The sequence below is a fragment of the Oryx dammah genome, unplaced genomic scaffold, assembly GCF_014754425.2.
Source record: "Oryx dammah isolate SB20612 unplaced genomic scaffold, SCBI_Odam_1.1 HiC_scaffold_2, whole genome shotgun sequence".
Taxonomy (NCBI): Eukaryota; Metazoa; Chordata; class Mammalia; order Artiodactyla; family Bovidae; genus Oryx; species Oryx dammah.
Window position 1 is genome coordinate 42,619,269 of NW_024070186.1, and position 7,145 is coordinate 42,626,413.

Consider the following 7,145-nt stretch of genomic DNA (forward strand, 5'->3'; position numbering starts at 1 on the left):
ACTTCACATGATGTACTCTGAATATAAGTTAAATAAGTAGGGTAACAATATTCAGCCTTGATGTACTCCTTTCCCAATTTGGAACCAGTTTATTGTTCCATGTCCAGTTCTAACTGTTGCTTCTTGACCTGCATACAGATTTCTCAGACGGCAGGTCAGGTGGTCTGGTATTCCCATCTCTTTCAGAATTTTCCACAATTTATTGTGATCCACACAGTCAAAGGCTTTGGCATAGTCAATAAAGCAGAACTAGATGTTTCTCTGGAACTTTTGCTTTTTGATGATCCAGTGGATGTTGGCAATTTGATCTCTGGTTCCTCTGCCTTTTCTAAATCCAGCTTGAACATCTGGAAGTTCACGGTTCACGTACTGTTGAAGCCTGGCTTGGAGAATTTTGAGCACTGCTTTGCTAGCGTGTGAGATGAGTGCAATTGTGCGGTAGTTTGAGCATTCTTTGGCATTGTCTTTCTTTGGGATTGGAATGAAAACTGACCTTTTCCAGTCCTGTGGTCACTGCTGAGTTTTTCAAATTTTCTGACATATTGAGCGGAGCACTTTCACAGCATCATCTTTTAGAATTTGAAATAGCTCAGCTGGAATTTCATCACCTCCATTAGATTTGTTCTTAGTGATGGTTCCCAAGGCCCACTTGACTTCACATTCCAGGATGTCTGGCTCTAGGTGAGTGATCACACATTTGTGACTATCTGGGTCATGAAGATCTTTTTTCTACAGTTCTTCTGTGTATTCTTGCCACCTCTTCTTAATATCTTCTGCTTCTGTTAGGTCCATACCATTTCTGTCCTTTATTGAGCCCATCTTTGCATGAAATGTTTCCTTGGTATCTCTAATTTTCTTGAAGACATCTCTAGTCTTTCCCATTCTATTGTTTTCCTCTGTTTCTTTGCATTGATCACTGAGGAAGGCTTTCTTATCTCTCCTTGCTATTTTTTGGAACTCTGTATTCAGCTGGGTGTATCTTTCCTTTTCTCCTTTGACTTTCACTTCTCTTATTTTCTCAGCTATTTGTAAGGCCTCCTCAGACAACCATTTTGCCTTTTTGCATTCCTTTTCTTGGGGATGGTCTTGATCACCACCTCATGTACAATGTCACGAATCTCCATCCATCATTCTTCCTGTACTCTATCAGATCTAATCCCTTGAATCTATTTGTTACTTCTACTATATAATCATAAGGGATTTGATTTAGGTCATACTTGAATCGTCTTGGCAATGGCACCCCACTCCAGTACTCTTGCCTGGAAAATCCCATGGACAGAGGAACCTGGTGGGCTGCAGTCCATGGGGTCACGAAGAGTCAAACACAACTGAGCGACTTCGCTTTCACTTTTCACTTTCATGCATTGAAGAAGGAAATGGCAACCCACTCCGGTGTTCTTGCCTGGAGAATACCAGGGATGGGGGAGCCTGGTGGGCTGCCGTCTATGGGGTCACACAGAGTCGGACACGACTGAAGCGACTTAGCAGTTAGCAGTGAATCATCTTGTGGTTTTCCCTACTTTCTTCAATTTAAGCCAGAATTTGGCAATAAGTTGATGATCTGAGCCACAGTCAGCTCCTGGTCTTGTTTTTTCTGACTGTATAGAGCTTCTCCATCTTTGGCCACAAAGAATATAATCAGTCTGATTTTGGGAAGCCTGGCTTGGCTTGACCATCTGGTGATGTCCACATGTAGAGTCATCTCTTGTGTTGTTGGAAGGAGGTATTTTCTGTGACCAGTAAATTCTCTTGGCAAAACTCTGTAAGCTTTTGCCCTGCTTCATTTTGTACTCCATGCCCAACCTTGCCCTTTACTCCAGGTATCTCTTGACTTCCTACGTTTGCATTCCAGTCCCCTATGATGAAAAGGACATCTTTTTTGGGTGTTAGTTCTAAAAGATCTCATAGATCATCATACAACTATTCAACTTCAACTTCTTCAGCATTAGTGGTAGGGGCATAGACTTGGATTACTGTGATAATGAATAGTTTGCCTTGGAAATGAACAGAGGTCATTCTGTCATTTTTGAGATTACACCCAAGTACTGCATTTTGGACTCTCTTGTTGACTATGAGGGCTACTCCATTTCTTCTAAGGGATTCTTGCCCACAGTAGTAGATATAATAGTCATCTGAATTAATTAAATTCACCCATTCCTGTCCATTTTAGTTCACTGTTTCCTAAAATGTTGATGTTCACTCTTTCTATCTTCTGTTTGACCACTTCAAATTTACCTTGATTCATGGACCTAACATTCCCAAGTGCCTATGCAGTATTATTCTTTACAGCATTGGACTTCCATCACCAGTCACAACTGGGTGTTGTTTTCACTTTGGCTCTGTCTCTTTATTCTTTCTGCTCTTCTCCAGTAGCATATTGGGCACCTACCAACCTGGAAAGTTCATCTTTCAGTATCCTATCTTTTTTCCTTTTCGTACTGTTCATGGGGTTCTCAAGGTAAGAATACTGAAGTGGTTTGCCATTTCCTGTTCCAGTGGACCACGTTTTGTCAGAACTCTCCATGACCCATCCATCTTGGGTGGCCCTACACGACATGGCTCATAATTTCATTGAGTTAGACAAGGCTGTGGTCCATGTGGTCACATTTATAAATACTTACATAACACTAGTTTTATAAATATCCTGGAGTGTAAGACAACTTTATACTAGTGGCATGAAATTTCAAAAGAAAACCCAAAAGAAAAAAGTCAATAATTAAAATAGAATATTTTTTTAAAATATGAAAAAGCATAAACACAGGCTAATAACAAACTAATAGTTATTTTCAAAGTATGTGATTATCAGAGGTTAATATCCTTATTATATAACAATTATAATACATAGTCAACAATTATAAATCAATAAGAAAAAGTTGAGAAGTCCAACAAAAGATGGGTGCTACTTTAACTATTGAAAACAGATTTAAAGTACATGTGTAAAAATATAAATCTGAGTATTTCATAAGTTATAAGGAATTTCCTAAAGTTATATAGAATTGTGTCTATGTATTCACTGTTTGAGTAGTATTTCAGTATAGATTAAAGGGCTTCCCTTGTGGCTCAGCTGGTAAAATAAAGAATCTGCCTGCAATGCAAGAGACCTGGGTTTGATCCCTGGGTTAGGAGGATCCCCTGGAGAAGGGAAAGACTACCTGCTCCAGTATTCTGGCCTGGAGAGTTCCAAAGGGGGTTGCAAAGAGTCAGACAGGACTGAGTAACTTTCACTTTCACTATAGATTGAAGTCAAGAGTTATGGCTATATCCAATGACAGATTAGTACTTCATTTTGATTATGTGTTTGGCCTCCAGCAATAGTTTAGAGATTGGCAAACCATGAGCCTGTGGGCCAAATGCAGCCCACCGCCTGTTTCTGTAAAGAAAGTGTTATGGAACTCAGTCATGTGCATTTATTTACATATTATCTATGGCTGCTTTTATACTGCAGGGGCAAATTTGAGTAGTTGTAATGGAGATGTATGGCTCGCAATATCTGAAATATTTACTCTCTGGCCCTTTACTAAAAAAAGTTTGCCAACTGCTTATATGAAACATGGAAATGTTTGATAAGTTTCCTAGGATCACTCCTTTGTAATAATTCTATATAATTATATTCTACACGGCAGTAAGGTTTTTTTAAGGACATAAATTCCTTAAGAGAAAGGATTTGGTTTTTATATTTCAGGGGTAATATGTTCATGTTGTCATAGTTTAATAATAGGCCAGTAAGGAGTACGTCAAGGCTGTATATTGTCACTCTGCTTATTTAACTTATATGCAGAATATATCATGAGAAATGCTGGGCTGGAAGAAGCACAAGCTGGAATCAAGATTGCCAGGAGAAATATCAATAACCTCAGATATGCAGATGACACCACCCTTATGGCAGAAAGTGAAGAGGAACTAAAAAGCCTCTTGATGAAAATGAAAGTGGAGAGTGAAAAAGTTGGCTTAAAGCTCAACATTCAGAAAACAAAGATCATGGCATCTGGTCCCATTACTTCATGGGAAATAGATGGGGAAACAGTGTCAGACTTTATTTTTGGGGCTCCAAAATCACTGCAGATGGTGACTGCAGCCATGAAATTAAAAGACGCTTACTCCTTGGAAGAAAAGTGATGACCAGCTTAGATAGCATATTCAAAAGCAGAGACATTACTTTGCCAACAAAGGTCTAGTCAAGGCTATGGTTTTTCCAGTGGTCACGTATGGATGTTGAGAGTTGGACTGTGAAGAAAGCTGAGCGCCGAAGAATTGATGCTTTTGAACTGTGGTGTTGGAGAAGACTCTTGAGAGTCCCTTGGACTGCAAGGAGATCCAACCAGTCCATTCTGAAGGGGATCAGCCCTGGGATCTCTTTGGAAGGAATGATGCTAAAGCTGAAACTCCAGTACTTTGGCCACCTCATGCGAAGAGTTGACTCATTGGAAAAGACTCTGATGTTTAGAGGGATTGTGGGCAGGAGGAGAAGGGGATGACAGAGGATGAGATGGCTGGATGGCATCACTGACTCGATGGACGTGAGTCTGAGTGGACTCCGGGAGTTGGTGATGGACAGGGAGGCCCAGCGTGCTGCGATTCATGGGGTCGCAAAGAGTCGGACATGACTGAGAGAATGAACTGAACTGAACTGAACTGAATCTTTTAAATGTAAGTTTTAAAACAAAGAAAGAAAAGAATCTTCAGAAGAGTAACAAACTTCTGCAACAGAACTAAATACAATAATCATAAAATTATTTAAATAGCCTGAATTCTGCAGTTCTAGTGTTATCTTCCTAAGATATCACCACAGATCCTTTTCTGAAAATTTCTACCACAAGATAGTGTAACTACAAGTAAAATAGAAACCCCTTTGGCAGATTACTTAAACCAAGCCTGACGGCTAATGGTAATTTACAGAGGAAGCTTCCTCTCCCTCAATATAGACTCTCATTGTCTCTATCAAAACCATTTGAAGGATTTATTGGAGCCCCTGCTGCAGAAAGAATGATGGGCTTCCTCCAGCATCAGGGGAAGTGATGGATTTTTGTCCCTGCAAGAGAAAAGGAGACTCCTTTAATTTTGTGGTTGGTGACCAAAAAGCAAGTGAAAGTTCTTTTGTTTTTTTTTTTAACTTTATTATTTTATTGAACTTTAGTTGATGTACAATGTTAATTACTGATGTATAGCAAATTATTCAGTAATAGATATTTTTTATAATGTTTTCCATTATGGTTTATCATAGGCTATTAAATACAGTTATCTGTGCTATACACTAGGACCTTGTTGTTTTATCTATTCTGTATATAAAAGCATACATCTGCTAACCCCAGCCTCCCACTCATTCTTTCCCTATGGCAACCACCAGTCTGTTCTCTGTGTCCCTGAGGCTGTTTCCTGGATTGGTTCTTTTGCATCTCATTTTAGACTCCATATATAAGTGATATCATATGGTATTTGTCTTCCTCTGACTTATTTCACTTAGTGTGATAGTCTCTTGTTGCAGCCATATTGCTGCAAATAGCATTGTTTTGTTCTTTTTTATGGCTGAGTAGTATTTCATTGTATATATGTACCATATATCTTTATCTGTTCATCTGTTGTTGGACATTTAGGTTGTTTCCATGTCTGGGTTATGTGAATAGTGCTGCTGTGAACATGGGTGCATGTATCTTTTTTAATTATAGTTTTGACTGAAATAGAGGAAAACAATAGAATGGGAAAGACCTAGAGATCCCTTCAAGAAAATCAAAGATACCAAGGGAACATTTAATGCAAAGATGGGCTCGATAAAGGACAGAAATGGTATGGACCTAACAGAAGCAGAAGATATTAAGAAGAGGTGGCAAGAATACACAGAAGAACTGTACAAAAAAGATCTCCACGAACCAGATAGTCACGAATGTGTGATCACTCACCTAGAGCCAGACATCCTGGAATGTGAAGTCAAGTGGGCCTTAGAAAGCATCACTACGAACAAAGCTAGTGGAGGTGATGGAATTCCAGTTGAACTGTTTCAAATCCTGAAAGATGATGCTGTGAAAGTGCTGCACTCAATATGCCAGCAAATTTGGAAAACTCAGCAGTGGCCACAGGACTGGAAAAGGTCAGTTTTCATTCCAATCCCAAAGAAAGGCAATGCCAAAGAATGCTCTAACTACTGCACAATTGCACTCATCTCACATGCTAGTAAAGTAGTGCTCAAAATTCTCTAAGCCAGGCTTCAGCAATACGTGAACCGTGAACTTCCTGATGTTCAAGCTGGTTTTAGAAAAGGCAGAGGAACCAGAGATCAAATTGCCAACATCTGCTGGATCATGGGAAAAGCAAGAGAGTTCCAGAAAAACATCTATTTCTGCTTTATTGACTATGCCAAAGCCTTTGACTATGTGGATCACAATCAACTGTGGAAAATTCTGAAAGAGATGGAAATACCAGACCACCTGACCTGCCTCCTGAGAAACCTGTATGTAGGTCATGAAGCAACAGTTAGAACTGGGCATGGAACAACAAACTGGTTTCAAATAGGAAAAGGAGTACCTCAAGGCTGTATAGTGTCACCCTACTTATTTAATTTATATGCAGACTACATCATGAGACATGCTGGGCTGGAGGAAGCACAAGCTGGAATCAAGATTGCCGGGAGAAATATCAATAACCTCAGATATGCAGATGACACCACCCTTATGGCAGAAAGTGAAGAAGAACTAAAGAGCCTCTTGGTGAAAGTGAAAGAGGAGAGTGAAAAAGTTGGCTTAAAGCTCAACATTCAGAAAACTAAGATCATGGCATCCGGTCCCAACACTTCATGGGAAATAGATGGGGAAACAGTGGAAACAGTGTCAGACTTTATTTTTTGGGGCTCCAAAATCACTGCAGATGGTGACTGCAGCCATGAGATTAAAAGACACTTACTCCTTGGAAGGAAAGTTATGACCAACCAAGACAGCATATTAAAAAGCAGAGACACTACTTTTCCAACAAAGATCTGTCTAGTCAAGCCTACGGTTTTTCCAGTGGTCATGTATGGATGTGAGAGTTGGACTATAAAGAAAGCTGGGCATAGAAGAATTGATGCTTTTGAACTATGGTATTGGAGAAGACTCTTAATTGTCCCTTGGACTGCAAGGAGATCCAACCAGTCCATCCTAAAGGAGATCGGTCCTGGG